The sequence below is a fragment of the Arachis ipaensis genome, chromosome B10 (assembly GCF_059453495.1).
Source record: "Arachis ipaensis isolate K30076 ecotype BB chromosome B10, ASM5945349v1, whole genome shotgun sequence".
In the NCBI taxonomy this organism is placed as follows: Eukaryota; Viridiplantae; Streptophyta; class Magnoliopsida; order Fabales; family Fabaceae; genus Arachis; species Arachis ipaensis.
In genome coordinates, this window is record NC_142435.1 from 86,743,114 (window position 1) to 86,756,627 (window position 13,514).

A 13,514-nucleotide genomic window follows, 5' to 3' on the forward strand; every position below is an offset into this window, starting at 1 on the left:
AAAAACTAATAAAAATATAATAAAAAGTGAGTAAAACATATTAAAAACTACCTAAAAACAATGCCAAAAAGCGTATAAATTATCCGCTCATCACAACACCAAACTTAAATTGTTGCTTGTCCCCAAGCAACTAAAAACAAAGTAGGATAAAAAGAAGAGAATATACAATGAATTCCAAAAACATCTATGAAGATCAGTCTTAATTAGATGAGCGGGGCTATTAGCTTTTTGCTTCTGAACAGTTTTGGCATCTCACTTTATCCTTTGAAGTTCAGAATTATTGGTATCTATAGGAACTCAAAATTCAGATAGCGTTATTGATTCTCCTAGTTCAGTATGTTGATTCTTGAACACAGCTACTTTATGAGTCTTGGCCGTGGCCCTAAGCACTCTGTTTTCTAGTATTACCACCAGATACATACATGCCACAGACACATAACTGGGTGAACCTTTTCAGATTGTGACTCAGCTTTGCTAAAGTCCCCAATTAGAGGTGTCCAAGGTTCTTAAGCACACTCTGTTTTTGCTTTGGATCTCGACTTTAACTGCTCAGTCTCAATTTTTCACTTGACACCTTCACGCCACAAGCACATGGTTAGGGACAGCTTGGTTTAGCCGCTTAGGCCAGGATTTTATTCCTTTATGCCCTCCTATCCACTGATGCTCAAAGCCTTGGATCCTTTTTATTACCGTTGCCTTTTGGTTTTAAGGGCTATTGGATTTTTGCTCTTGCCTTTTAGTTTAAAGAGCTTTTGGCTTTTTCTGCTTGCTTTTTCTTTTTCTTGCTCTCTTTTTTTTTTGCATTTTTTTCTGCAAGCTTTGTTCTTCACTGCTTTTTCTTGCTTCAAGAATCAGTTTTATGATTTTTCAGATTATCAAATAACATTTCTCCTTTTTCATCATTCTTTCAAGAGCCAACAATTTTAACATTCATAAACAACAAATTCAAAAGACATATGCACTGTTCAAGCATTCATTCAGAAAACAAAAAGTATTACCACTACATCAAAATAATTAAACTATTTTAAAATTCGAAATTCATGTACTTCTTTTTCTTTTTCAGAAAACATTTTTCATTTAAGAAAGGTGATGGATTCATAGGACATTCATATCTTTAAGACATAGACACTTAGATACTAGTGATCATGTAATAAGACCCAAACATAAATAAACATAAAGCATAGTAAACGAAAAACAGAGAAATGAGAACAAGGAGATTAAGGAACGGGTCCACCTTAGTGAGGGTGGCGTCTTCCTCTTCTTGAAGAACCAATGGTGCTCTTGAGCTCCTCTATGTCTCTTCCTTGTCTTTGTTGCTCCTTCCTCATAGCTCTTTGATCTGCAGTCAAATGCTCTACCACTGAACTATGGACCCTTGAGATGAACCTCTCCTTCTCTCATGACTCGGGGGTGGAAGCAACTGCCTTCCTTTTCCTCTTTTTAGAGATTTCTCCGGCCTTAGGTGCCATAAATGGTTATGGAAAAATAAAAAGCAACGCTTTTTTCCACATCAAACTTAAAAGGTTTGCTCGTCCTCGAGCAAAAGAAGATAGAAGGGAGTAGAAGGATAAGTGGAGGAGAAAGAGGTGTGTGAATGGGTGGGTATGGGAGGGGAATGGTTTGAATTGGAATGGTGAGGTAGGTGGAGATCCTGTGGGGTCCACAGATCCTGAGGGGTCAAGGACTTAACATCCCTGCTCCATTGAGGCATGCAAAACGCCCTTAGTGTGCAATCTGGCGTTTAACGCCAGACTGCTACTTGTTCCTGGCGTTAAACGCCAGCTTTTCCCCTTTCTTGGCGTTGAACGCCAACTTGGTGCTTGTTTCTGGCGTTTAACTCCAGCTTGATGCTTCTTTCTGGCGTTAAACGCCAGTCTGATGCTTCTTATTGGCGTTTAAATGCTAGTAAGCTCTTCCTCCAGAGTGAGCTGTTTTAATGCTATTTTTGACTTTGCTTTGATTTCTGTGACTCCACATGATCATCATCCTAAAGAAAACATAAAATAAAAATGGAAAACAGAAAATTAACATAGATAAGTAAAAATTGGGTTGCCTCCCAATAAGCGCTTCTTTATTGTCAATAGCTTGACAGTGAGCTCTCATGGAGCCTCACAGATAATCAGAGCAGGGTTGGGGCCTCTCAACACCAAACTTAGAGTTTGGTTGTGGCCTCCCAATACCAAACTTAGAGTTTGAATGTGGGGGTTTTGTTTGACTCTATATTGAGAGAAGATTTTCATGTTTCTTCTCCATGGTTACAGAAGGAGAACCTTGTGTCTTATAGTTTGCAATGTCTGCAAACCACAGAGCTTCCTGAATAGCAAACAATTGCTCATCCAGAAAGGTTTCAGAGATCTCAGTTGGAGGGAGGGATGCTCCTGCTACTGGTTCTACCCGGGACAGGTGATCAGCTACTTGATTCTCTGTCCCTTTTCTGTCTCTTATTTCTATATCAAACTCTTGCAGAAGCAACACCCATCTTATGAGCCTGGGCTTTGAATCCTGCTTTGTGAGTAGATATTTAAGAGCAGCATGGTCAGTGTACACAATCACTTTTGATCCTACTAAGTATGATCTAAACTTGTCAATGGCATAAACCACTGCAAGCAGCTCTTTTTCTGTGGTTGTGTAATTTTTCTAGGCATCATTTAAAACACGGCTAGCATAATAAATGACATGCAGAAGCTTGTTATGCCTCTGTCCCAATACTGCACCAATGGCATGGTCACATTAGTTCCAAAGGTAATGTCCAATCGGGTGCAAAAATAACTAGTGCTGTGACCAGCTTAGCTTTCAGGGTTTCAAACGCCTGCAAACACTCTGTGTCAAACATAAATGGCGTGTCAGCAGCTAGCAGATTGCTCAGAGGTTTTGCAAATTTTGAAAAATCCTTTCTAAACCTTTTATAGAATCCTGCATGCCCCAGAAAGCTTCTGATTGCCTTAATATTGGTGGGTGGTGGTAATTTTTCAATTACCTCTACCTTAGCTTGATCCACCTCTATTCCCTTGTTCGAAATTTTATGCCCAAGGACAATTCCTTCAGTCACCATAAAGTGACATTTTTCCCAATTTAGAACCAGGTTAGTCTCTTGGCATCTTTTCAGAATAAGTGCTAGATGGTTAAGACAGGAGCTAAATGAGTCTCCAAATACTGAGAAGTCATCCATGAAGACTTCCAGAAATTTTTCTACCATATTGGAGAAGATAGAGAGCATGCACCTCTGAAAGGTTGCAGGTGCATTGCACAGACCAAGGCATTCTTCTGTATGCAAATACTCCAGATGGACATGTGAATGCTGTTTTCTATTGGTCCTGAGGATCTACTGCAATTTGGTTGTAACCTGAATAGCCATCCAAAAAGAAGTAGTATTCATGACCTGCTAGTCTTTCTAGCATCTGGTCTATGAATGGTAAAGGAAAGTGATCCTTCCTGGTGGCTGTATTGAGCCTTCTGTAGTCAATACACATACGCCATCCTGTAACTGTTCTTGTAGGAACCAGTTCATTTTTTTCATTATGAACCACTGTCATACATCCCTTCTTAGGGACAACATGGACATGACTCACCCAGGGGCTATCAGAGATAGGATAAATAATCCTAGCCTCTAGTAACTTAGTGACCTCTTTCTTGAGCAACATGGAATGCAACATGGAACTGGCGTTGAACGCCAGTTTACGTCGTCTATCCTTGAGCAAAGTATGGACTATTATATATTGCTGGAAAGCCCTGGATGTCTACTTTCCAACACAATTGAGAGCGCGACAATTGGAATCATGTAGTTCCAAAAAATCCATTCCGAGTGCAGGGAGGTCAGAATCCAACAACATCAGCAGTCCTTTTTCAGCCTGAATCAAATTTTTGCTCAGCTCCCTCAATTTCAGCCAGAAATTATCTGAAATCACAGAAAAACACACAAACTCATAGTAAAGTCCAGAAATGTGATTTTTATTTAAAAACTAATAAAAATATAATAAAAAGTGACTAAAACATATTAAAAACTACCTAAAAACAATGCCAAAAAGCGTATAAATTATCCGCTCATCAACTACCTACTACCTCGGTCAAGGTAGCTACAAACTCTAGTGTCGTCCTTTGTATATCTCTTTGCTCTTGAAGAAGAACACCAAGAGTGTCATCCATTGGAGATTGGAGTGGATATAAGGGTTCATTGCTTGGGAGGAAAGGTTCATGATAAGAGGGTGGTTCATCATGATAAGGATGTGGCGGTTCAACACTTTCCATATTTTCCACTTGTTGTACAACACACTCCAGTCCTTTGTTCTCACATGGGTCAAACTTTGACCGATGGTTGCTTGAAGTCGATCCATTGCTTCCTTGAGATGATCTTTTGATTCTTATTTCGCTTGGCTAACATAATTAGGATCATATGGCTCTTGGAGAGTTGTGGTGGAAAAGAAAATTCATCTTGTGGTTGAAAATTTTCATACATCAGAGGTGGTGTATATTGAGGTGGTCGTTCTTGGGAGTAATTGGGTTAGAATTGGGGTGGCTCTATGTATGGTTCATATGGCTCATAAGGTGGCTGGTATGATGGATATGGGTTAGGGTTATACGGAGGTGAATGGTTGTAGGTGGCTTGTGAGTATGGTGGTTCAAAGCTATGTTAAGGAGAGGGTTCATAGGCATATGGTGGGGCTTGTTGGTAACTAAAAGGGGGTCCACCGTATCTATTGTCTTGGTATGCACCTTGGAATGGCTCTTGCTCATAATAAGTTGGTGGAGGTTGTTGCCAAGAGGGTTGTCCATAAGCTTGAGGCTCCTCCCACCTTTGATTGTACCATCCTTAATGCATATTCTTATTGTAGCTTCCATTCCCTACAACATAATTTGAACCAAACTCATAGCCAAAGGGGTGAGAATTCATAGTAACAAGAGAAAATAAAAACAAAAACTAATAAGAAATAATGAAAATAAACTCCTAAAACTAGAAACAACTAACAAAGAAACGAAAAGCAAACATATTCACAATATTCACAATAACCAATAATAAGGCACACATTTGCAATTCGTCGGCAACGGCGCCAAAAATTTGACGGAAGAAAAATGTCGGTAAAGATTTTCACAAAAAATATCGCATTGCAAGTATAATGTAAACCGACAATTAAACCTCAATTAATATTTAAATTGTTTGTCACTTAAGCAAACCCAATAAAATTAATCGAAGTATTTAAACCTCGGGTCGTCTCTCAAGGAATTGCAGGGAAGTGTACTTATAATTGGTTATGGAAAAGTATTTTTGGGGTTTTTTTGTGATAAGAGACAAGTAATGTAAATAACAAGGAAATAAAATAACGAATAAGAAAAGTGCTAGCAAAGATTGAAAATTGGAATTCCTATCCCCATTATCATAGTCAATTGTGACGGTAATTGCCTTCTGCTCTTACCTAGTTAACCTTTAACAATGAAGGTAAGTCAAGTGAGCAATTCAACTTGAGTTTACAAGTCCTAATCAAAGACTAGAGTTAGTGAAGCTCAAGCCAAATAGCAACTTTCAATCACCAACTAACAAAAGACTTTTGATAACATAAGAGTCTCTAATTAATCAATCCAAGTTGAGAACATGAAAATCTAATTTAAAATCCTACCAAGCATTTCATCAAATACTTGGAAGGCATAAAATAAAAACATAGAAAATTAACAAGGAATATTAAATCTAAACAACCAATTGCAAGCATCAATGACTAACAACTAAAGAGGGTAACAATAAACATGGAAAATAGAAATTGCATTAATAAAAATCAAACATAACAAAAGCTCATAAACATAAAAATGGCAGAAAAGAGAAATTAACAAGAGAAGAAGATGAACTAAAGTGCTTAAACAAATAAAAGTAAGACAAAAATTAAATTAAAGGAAGATTGAACCTGAACCTAAAGATAAATTGAAAGAAGAAACCCTAAAACCTAGAGAGAGGATAGAGCTTCTCTCTCTAGAAAAATACATCTAAACCTAACTAATGTGAATGAAAGTGTGAATGATTGATTCCCCCTCCAGCTCCACTTAGCAGCCTCTAATCTGTGTTTTCGGGCTTGAAACTGGGTCCAAAGCAGCCCAGAAATCGCCCCCAGTGTTTTCTGTGAATTGCAGCACGTGATGCTCGTCACGCGTATGCGTCAGCCACGCGTACGCGCTGTTGAAAGAATTTCTGTTCATGCGTACGCATCATCCACGCGTGCGCGTCGCTTGCCTGCTACACGGGTCACGCGTACGCGTCGCTCATGCGTACGCATCGCTGCCTGATTCTGAAATACTTGATTTCTTGTGTTCTTTCCACTTTTGCATGCTTCCTTTCCATTCTCTAAGCCATTCTTGCCCTGGAAAACCTGAAATCACTTAACACACATTTCACGACATCGAACGGTAAAAAGAGAGGATTAAAATTAGCAAATTTAAGGCAAAAGAAGCATATTTTCAATCATAGCACAAAATTAGGAAGGAAAATGTAAAACATGCGAATTCTATGAATGAGTGTATGAATAATGGATAAAATCCAGTCAATTTAGGACAAAATGTACCATGAAATAGGGGTGCATCATATACATCGACTCAAGAGAGTCACACCTATAAGATAGAGATTGCTTACAGAGGATATGGCACTTGAAGCCAAACTCAGACAAAGGTTACTAAGTTAAGTCAGAATATAAATTAATAAATAATAGAGCATAAAAGCATTTAAAAGAATAAAAGAACTAAAGAACCTCTGCCACATGAGAGTAGATAACATAAGAGAAACGAATGTATTAACTGAAAGGATTTCTGTCATAGGAAAGCAGAGGCTAAAGATAAAAAGACTTTAAAAGATTGTCTGCCACATGAGAGCAGATGGAACATGGTTGTTGTTTGGGCCTTAGTGCCAAATGTATAGTGGGGATGCCCACACAGTGAGAACTGTTAGTTTTCCAGATGTAATCATATTGAAATACATTTAAAAGTCACATTTTATGGGGCTTGGCCATAAGACTTATATGCATACCGTATGCATCTAGAAAGCCATATCTGGGACTTGTTCCCGGGTAATGTCGGGAGCGGGTAGGCAACCGACACATGAGCTCATGGCCTGCATAGGATAGACATGCATCATACTTGTTTGCGCATACTTCTCTGTGATATGTGTTTCTGTGATTTTGTGTGTGTATGTGTGTGCTTCTTGACTTGTGATTTTCTCTGTATCTCTGGTTTGTTAAAGTTATTTGTATTATGACGTCTGTTGCTATTGGCAATCTGTTGAAGATTGTAAGTATTCTATCGTGGAATTCCTGTGTAGCAAATAATAAAATGAACATAACTATACACTATGAGCCTACTAAGAACTCCCCATTTCTTATCCTATATTTTCACCCTTTTCAGCTACAGGTGCGAACGTTTAGTGCAGAACTACAAGAGCATAGAAGATTACGCTTACGTGTTAAGTTGTTAGAATTTATTTTCCCCTCGTCATTTATTATTTTGATTTTTAGACGGGTAGGACTTGTATTTGAAAATGTTTCACTAAGTCTATATATATATATATATATATATATATATCTTTGTGACTAAATAGTTTAAAATACTGACTCTTCATTTTCTTAATTAAAATTTCGGTTCGTATTTGCGAAGGCTCAATATTAATAAAGTTAGTATAAAATAAAAAGTTTTAGAGGTAAGTAATGCTTGAGCTTTTAGTACAATTATGAGGTGTTAAAAGTTAGGGTGTTATAGATCCTGTAGGCTTTGGGATAGGCTATGGACCTACTCACGCAAATCTACGTCCTGAGGTCTACAAAACTGGTGATCGAGGTAGAGGAAGACCTGAAGGTGGAGTTGCGATGGTTTCTAGCAAAGAATGATCCTACTCTGTAGCTGCGGTTCCTCTGCGGCTTGGTTGCAGTTTAGCGCCACATCGCATTAGGATCGACCACGGAGATGCTGGAGGCGTTGCCATCCTCTCCACTCTGTTGACATTGCTGAGTTGCAGCCTCAAAGTTTTAGGTGTATAAATTCTAACAAATGACATATGATGTTAAGACAACTATAGTTATGATTCTATCATTGCAAAACAAATGTTGGATACCGTCGGATTTATCTGCCGAATAACAAAAATAATCCGCTGGTAAACTTATTATCATTGGAACAAGCCCAACCTATAGACACAATTTTTGTATGGCTCAGATGCAGTCTCGCGCCACACTGTATCAAGATCGACGACTGAAATAACGGAGTTATTGTCGTGCTCCCCACTTTGCTGAGATTGCTGCGTTGCAGCCTCCAATCTCTGCATGTAAGACTGCTGTGTAACATATGTTATGATTTGGACGGTTGTTAATTGAATGACCACAGGCAATGGCATTCAACCTGTAGCAGAGGAGATCAAGGACCTTTGGCATGGCTTTGATCACTTACAGCCTGCCATAGAAGAAGATCATTCACAAGCAAGAAAGACAATAGTACTAGAGTTACTTCAAAAAGACAAAGCAACTCCAACCCTCAACTCTATTCCTATCAGTATTCCAATTCTCAACATATAATTCCTAATAGCTAACTTCTTAATAGCTAATTTACTAATCCAATAACTTCTTATGATTCCGCCTGACTAAGACCTACAAGATAACCATAGCTTGCTTCAAGCCACAATCCTCGTGGGATCGATCCTGACTGACTCAGGTATTGCTTGGACGACCTAGTGCACTGGCTGGTACTGCTGCTGTTGTACGAAAAAGTTTGAGTTTTGCGTACACGTGCACCATTGCTCATGGCTCAGAAAAGAAGAGAAGAGAGATCGAAGGGCTAAATCTTTTCTCTTTTTGTATCTAATCCTAGTTGATTTGAAAATAAAATAAATTAAACCCTAAAAGATTTTGTTTTCTTAAATTAAAAATTAATTAAAACCTAAAACTAAGCCTTCCGTGGATCACCAAAATGTGATACTAGTGCTAAATGCCAGTCTTGGCGTTTAGTGCCGCTGGGCAGAGAGCTTTCCCTTGGTTTCTGGATGCCTGGCACTAAATGCCAGGTAGTGGCGTTTAGCACCACTAGCGCATGATTTTGGGCATACTTTATGAGACACCTGACGCTAAACACCGAGTCGTGGCGTTTGACGTCAGCTTCACATAGAGCTTACACGAAGCACGAGGTGCCTAGTGCTAACCACTAGGTAGCCGTATTAAGCGCCAGCTTGACAGCATCAAATTTCTTCCTTTTTCTTCTACACGAACTCTGTCAAACTCAGGGGCATTTTCCCTGAAATTAATAAAACCACAATACAACTCAAATTAGCATCCAAACTAGCTTAAAACATAAAAATCTAATAAAAACTCAATAAATCTATATCTAAATTACAAAGAAAATATAGAAAAGATGCTCACACGTCAGTTGCACCTCTCACGTACATCGTCAAGCATCTGCTGAAGGCATGAAGCCGCCTAGCCATCCGATGGTCGAAGATCTTCCTGATCATGGCATCGTGAGTCTTGTCCCATATAAATTTCTCATGCATGATGTATGAGTATCTTGTACCCTTTTTCCCTTTATTTTCTAGTTGTTTTCAGTTAGAATTTAGTAAGTTTTATTATATTTTAGTGCAAAAATCCTCTTTGGATGATACTTTGAGTTGTTTTAGTGTTTTTATGATTTCAGGTAAAATTCAGAACAAGTTGGCAGAGTTTTGAGCTAAAAGGAGAAGATTTGAGGCAACCACTCTAGGCGCTAAACGCCAGCGGCGTTTAGCACCAACAAGCCTTGCAACCAGGAATGCCTCTGCCCCTTATGGCGCTAAATGCCCAGCTGGGCTTCAGCGCCAGGCAATCCGAGTTGAAGCCCACTCCTGGAGCATCTCTAGTTGGATTTGGCCTTTATTAGTTATCTTAGCTTTTACTTTTGTAATTTTTATTTACAACGAATATCTTTTAGTTTTAGGATTTAATATTTTATTTTATTTTCAAATCAAATTAGGTTATATATAAAAAGAAAAATATTCACCTTTTAGGGGAGCTTCGGATCTTTTATGAGTAGCTCCGTGTAGCTTTGTGTAACATCCCGCATTTTTAAAAATCTAAATATGAATAAATTGTGATTTTATCTTACTAGGTTTAAACTTTATAATTTTAGAAATTATTTATTTAGAAATAATTAAATAGATTCGAAGATAACTTCATTTTAAATTAAATAAGATTCTTAAGTTTTATCATAATGGAATATTTTGCATAATTTTAGTAATTGAAAAATAAGAAAGAATTGTACAACCTAAATTAAATAACTTTTATTATGAAAAAGTTATGAATTATTTTATTAATATGAGCTCTTTATCCTTAGAAATTAATCAATTAAGAATAATTAAATTAGTTTTATTAATATTTTGAGTTAAGTTAATTACAATTCTTGTGTAATTTCTATAATTAGTTATTTTATATATAAATTAAAATTGAAGTCTCGATGATAGAAAAATAATGAAAGCTCATGATTTAATTTAGATAATTAATATTTTGAGTTTAAACTGTATTTTATAAAATGTGATTAGTATGCTTACTTTATGATTTAAATTAAAGATAACTATTTGAGTTCATTGATATATTGATAAACAAAATCTTACGTGTTTTGAAAGTAATCTTTATAGTATTATATTTGATTTCTGAATTGTTATTTTATCTCAAATATTTTGTAAAATTGTTATATTACTCGTGTATATTTTACTCTAATCCTAAAATTTCTAATAAAATCCCTAATATCCCCAAATTTCCCAATTCGTGCCCTAAACCTACAAATGCATGTATACAGAAGAAAAGAAAGGGAAAGAAATGAGAAACAGGGGAAGCTCGAGGGGGAGATGGAGAAGAAGAGGAAGGATAGGTGAGGGAGGGGACGGCGCCGGGAAGGGTTCCACCATCCTCGTCGTTGTCGTCGTTAGGTGAAGATAGATGAGTGACCGAGAGAGAACTTGCTGCGAGGAAGAGGGAATGATGTGCGAGGGAGACAGAGGCTTCGATGGAGTTGTTCTGCCACCGACACCGCGTCTTATCACCGTCGCTAAGCTGCCATAGCCGTCGTCGTTGAGGGAGTGACCACCGTCAAACCCTGACCGTTGCTGGTGCTGCTCCACGCGAGAGGAAGATAAGCGATGAAACAAAACACGACTGAGGGAAAAGAGAATGGGGTTGTCATTGTCGTCGGAATTCTTGGTTGCTACCGTCGTTCATGGAGAGTTAGTCATGCCCAGGCTACCAGGATCACTATCTCTGAACTCCAGTTGCTCTGTAACAAACTTATATTTACCTCTAATATTCTTGACTCTGTTCCGCTTCTATTTTGTTCTGCCGTTCTTATTTCGTTGGTGTCTCTACTGTCCTAACCGATCAGATTGGTGCTGCTGTCGCTAGGACATATGTCTTGGTCTTTGGTTTCTATTTTTCATAGTACCAGAGCCGCTGCTCTACTCCCATATTTCTTTTGATAAGATTGGTTTTGTTCTACAACCAATATTTTGATTATTGCTCCTTTGATGATCTATTCTGTTTTTCCCTTGCATTTGCTTCAGCCTCTATTAAATTCCCTTCCAAAGTTGCTATTGCTGCTACTAGAGTTGTAGGTGATGCCGCTGCTGTCCCAGTTTTGTTGGAATTACTACTGCTGCCACGAATTGGGGATAAAGTAAATTGTTACGTTAAATAATACGATTGCGACATCGAGGTAGGGGTTTAACTTAAACGATTTTAATTTAAGAATACCTACAAGGTTTATTGAATAACTACAAATAGGTTTAATTGCTTTGAGTAATTTATTGATTTTATGAATGTTAAATTGTGGCTGAAATTATGATTAGAATGATTGTGATTTTGATTGGGACTTTGATTGAATTCATTGATTTTGTGAAATTGAATTATGAACTATTTGATGAGAGATTATTTTGATTTATGTATTTTGATGGATCAAATTGAAATTGTTGCTATTGAGCTGGTTTACTGTAACGGACTTAGTTGGTGATTCATTGAGATTGGGTTTAAGGAATAATTGGAAGTCTGAATCTTGAAATGTTGAACCAATTGCTGAAAAGTTGATTTTTGAAATTAAAAGACAACTTTGGAAGTGAATCAGTTATGAAACAATAATCGAAATGATATGAGAGTAAAGGCTGAGGAAACTATGATAAAAGTTGTTATTAAGATTCAATTTTGAAGATTTCGTATTAACTAGAGAATTAGTTATGATTTTTCAAAGATAAATTAAGAAATCTGATTTTCTGCATTATCTTTAAATGAAAATAGTAAATTTGAAAAGCTATAACTAATGCTATGATGATCGGAATTGCGTGGGACCAAGTCTGGATTAAACTTGGGAATTTAGGGAACTGGACGGGACGTTACAATATGGTATCAGAGCAGTCCTTCCTGTTGAGCCTTGGGAGTGGACTGACTATGCTTCATTGCATACGCTGAGTGTCTGTCATGCTTTATAGCTTATTCTGATAACAAGAGTTTATGTTTTATAAACATGACTATTTGATGATTAACGCTATTAGTTTACTATTTCATACCTCATGATATTAAGTTTGGCCAAATTAATACTAATGACTTATGTATATGAGAACACTAATGGGTTATCATAGACATAATCGAAGTGATAGGTAACGCGAATCACGAGGTTTTGGGAATGTTAGAAACTAAGTTCTAGAGATTAGTTCCGTTTCGACGTATGATTTTTATTCGTGCTTGGCGTTATCTCTTTTCTTATCAATTGAATTGAAATCTCTAGTTCTTGATCTCTTTCTTGGAATGTGTTCTAAATACTTTTTCTTCCATATCTTGTCATTCATATATATCCTTGCTTGATGATGTTCCTAATTGTTGTTTGAATCTTCAGGGAACATTTAACTTTGACATTGTTCACAAATTCTGTATTTCTTGATTCGATCCTAAACTAGTTTTGGTATAACACATAATCCTTGATTCCTAAACCATTGAAAACCTTAAGAATCACGATTCATAGCAAACTAATTATGCGATTTAGTTCTCCTGATTCACATTCTGTAACTTATGCATATCCTGCTTAAATTATAACCCTTGACATTACATTCCTCTACAAGAATGATGATGACTGATCTTGTTTTGATGCAATATATCAAAGCTAGTAGTTTCTTCTAAAATTCTTATTTTGGAATCTCTTTTGAAAATAGTTCTGTTCTAAGGATTACCTGAAACTGTAGGTCGATCTCGAACGAGATCTTCTGTACTGGTCGGAGCTGTTGTGTCCGACTTGTTGGACTTGGAGGTGGTGATGATCCTTTGTCACCGGAGGGTGGGAGGTACCTGCAAGGGACTCCGATGCTTAAGTTAGCAAGGGTATTAAGTAGGTTTTTAGTAGAATCAGAGTATGAGTTATACCTGGGTGCTCCAGTGTATTTATAGTAGTATTGGCTGACCTTTCCGGATAAGATAAGTTAATTATCTTATCTTATCTTCTGAGTGAAGTCATCTTACCTTCAAGGAAAACCGCCCTTATCTTTCTAGGCTTTAGTTGCCTTT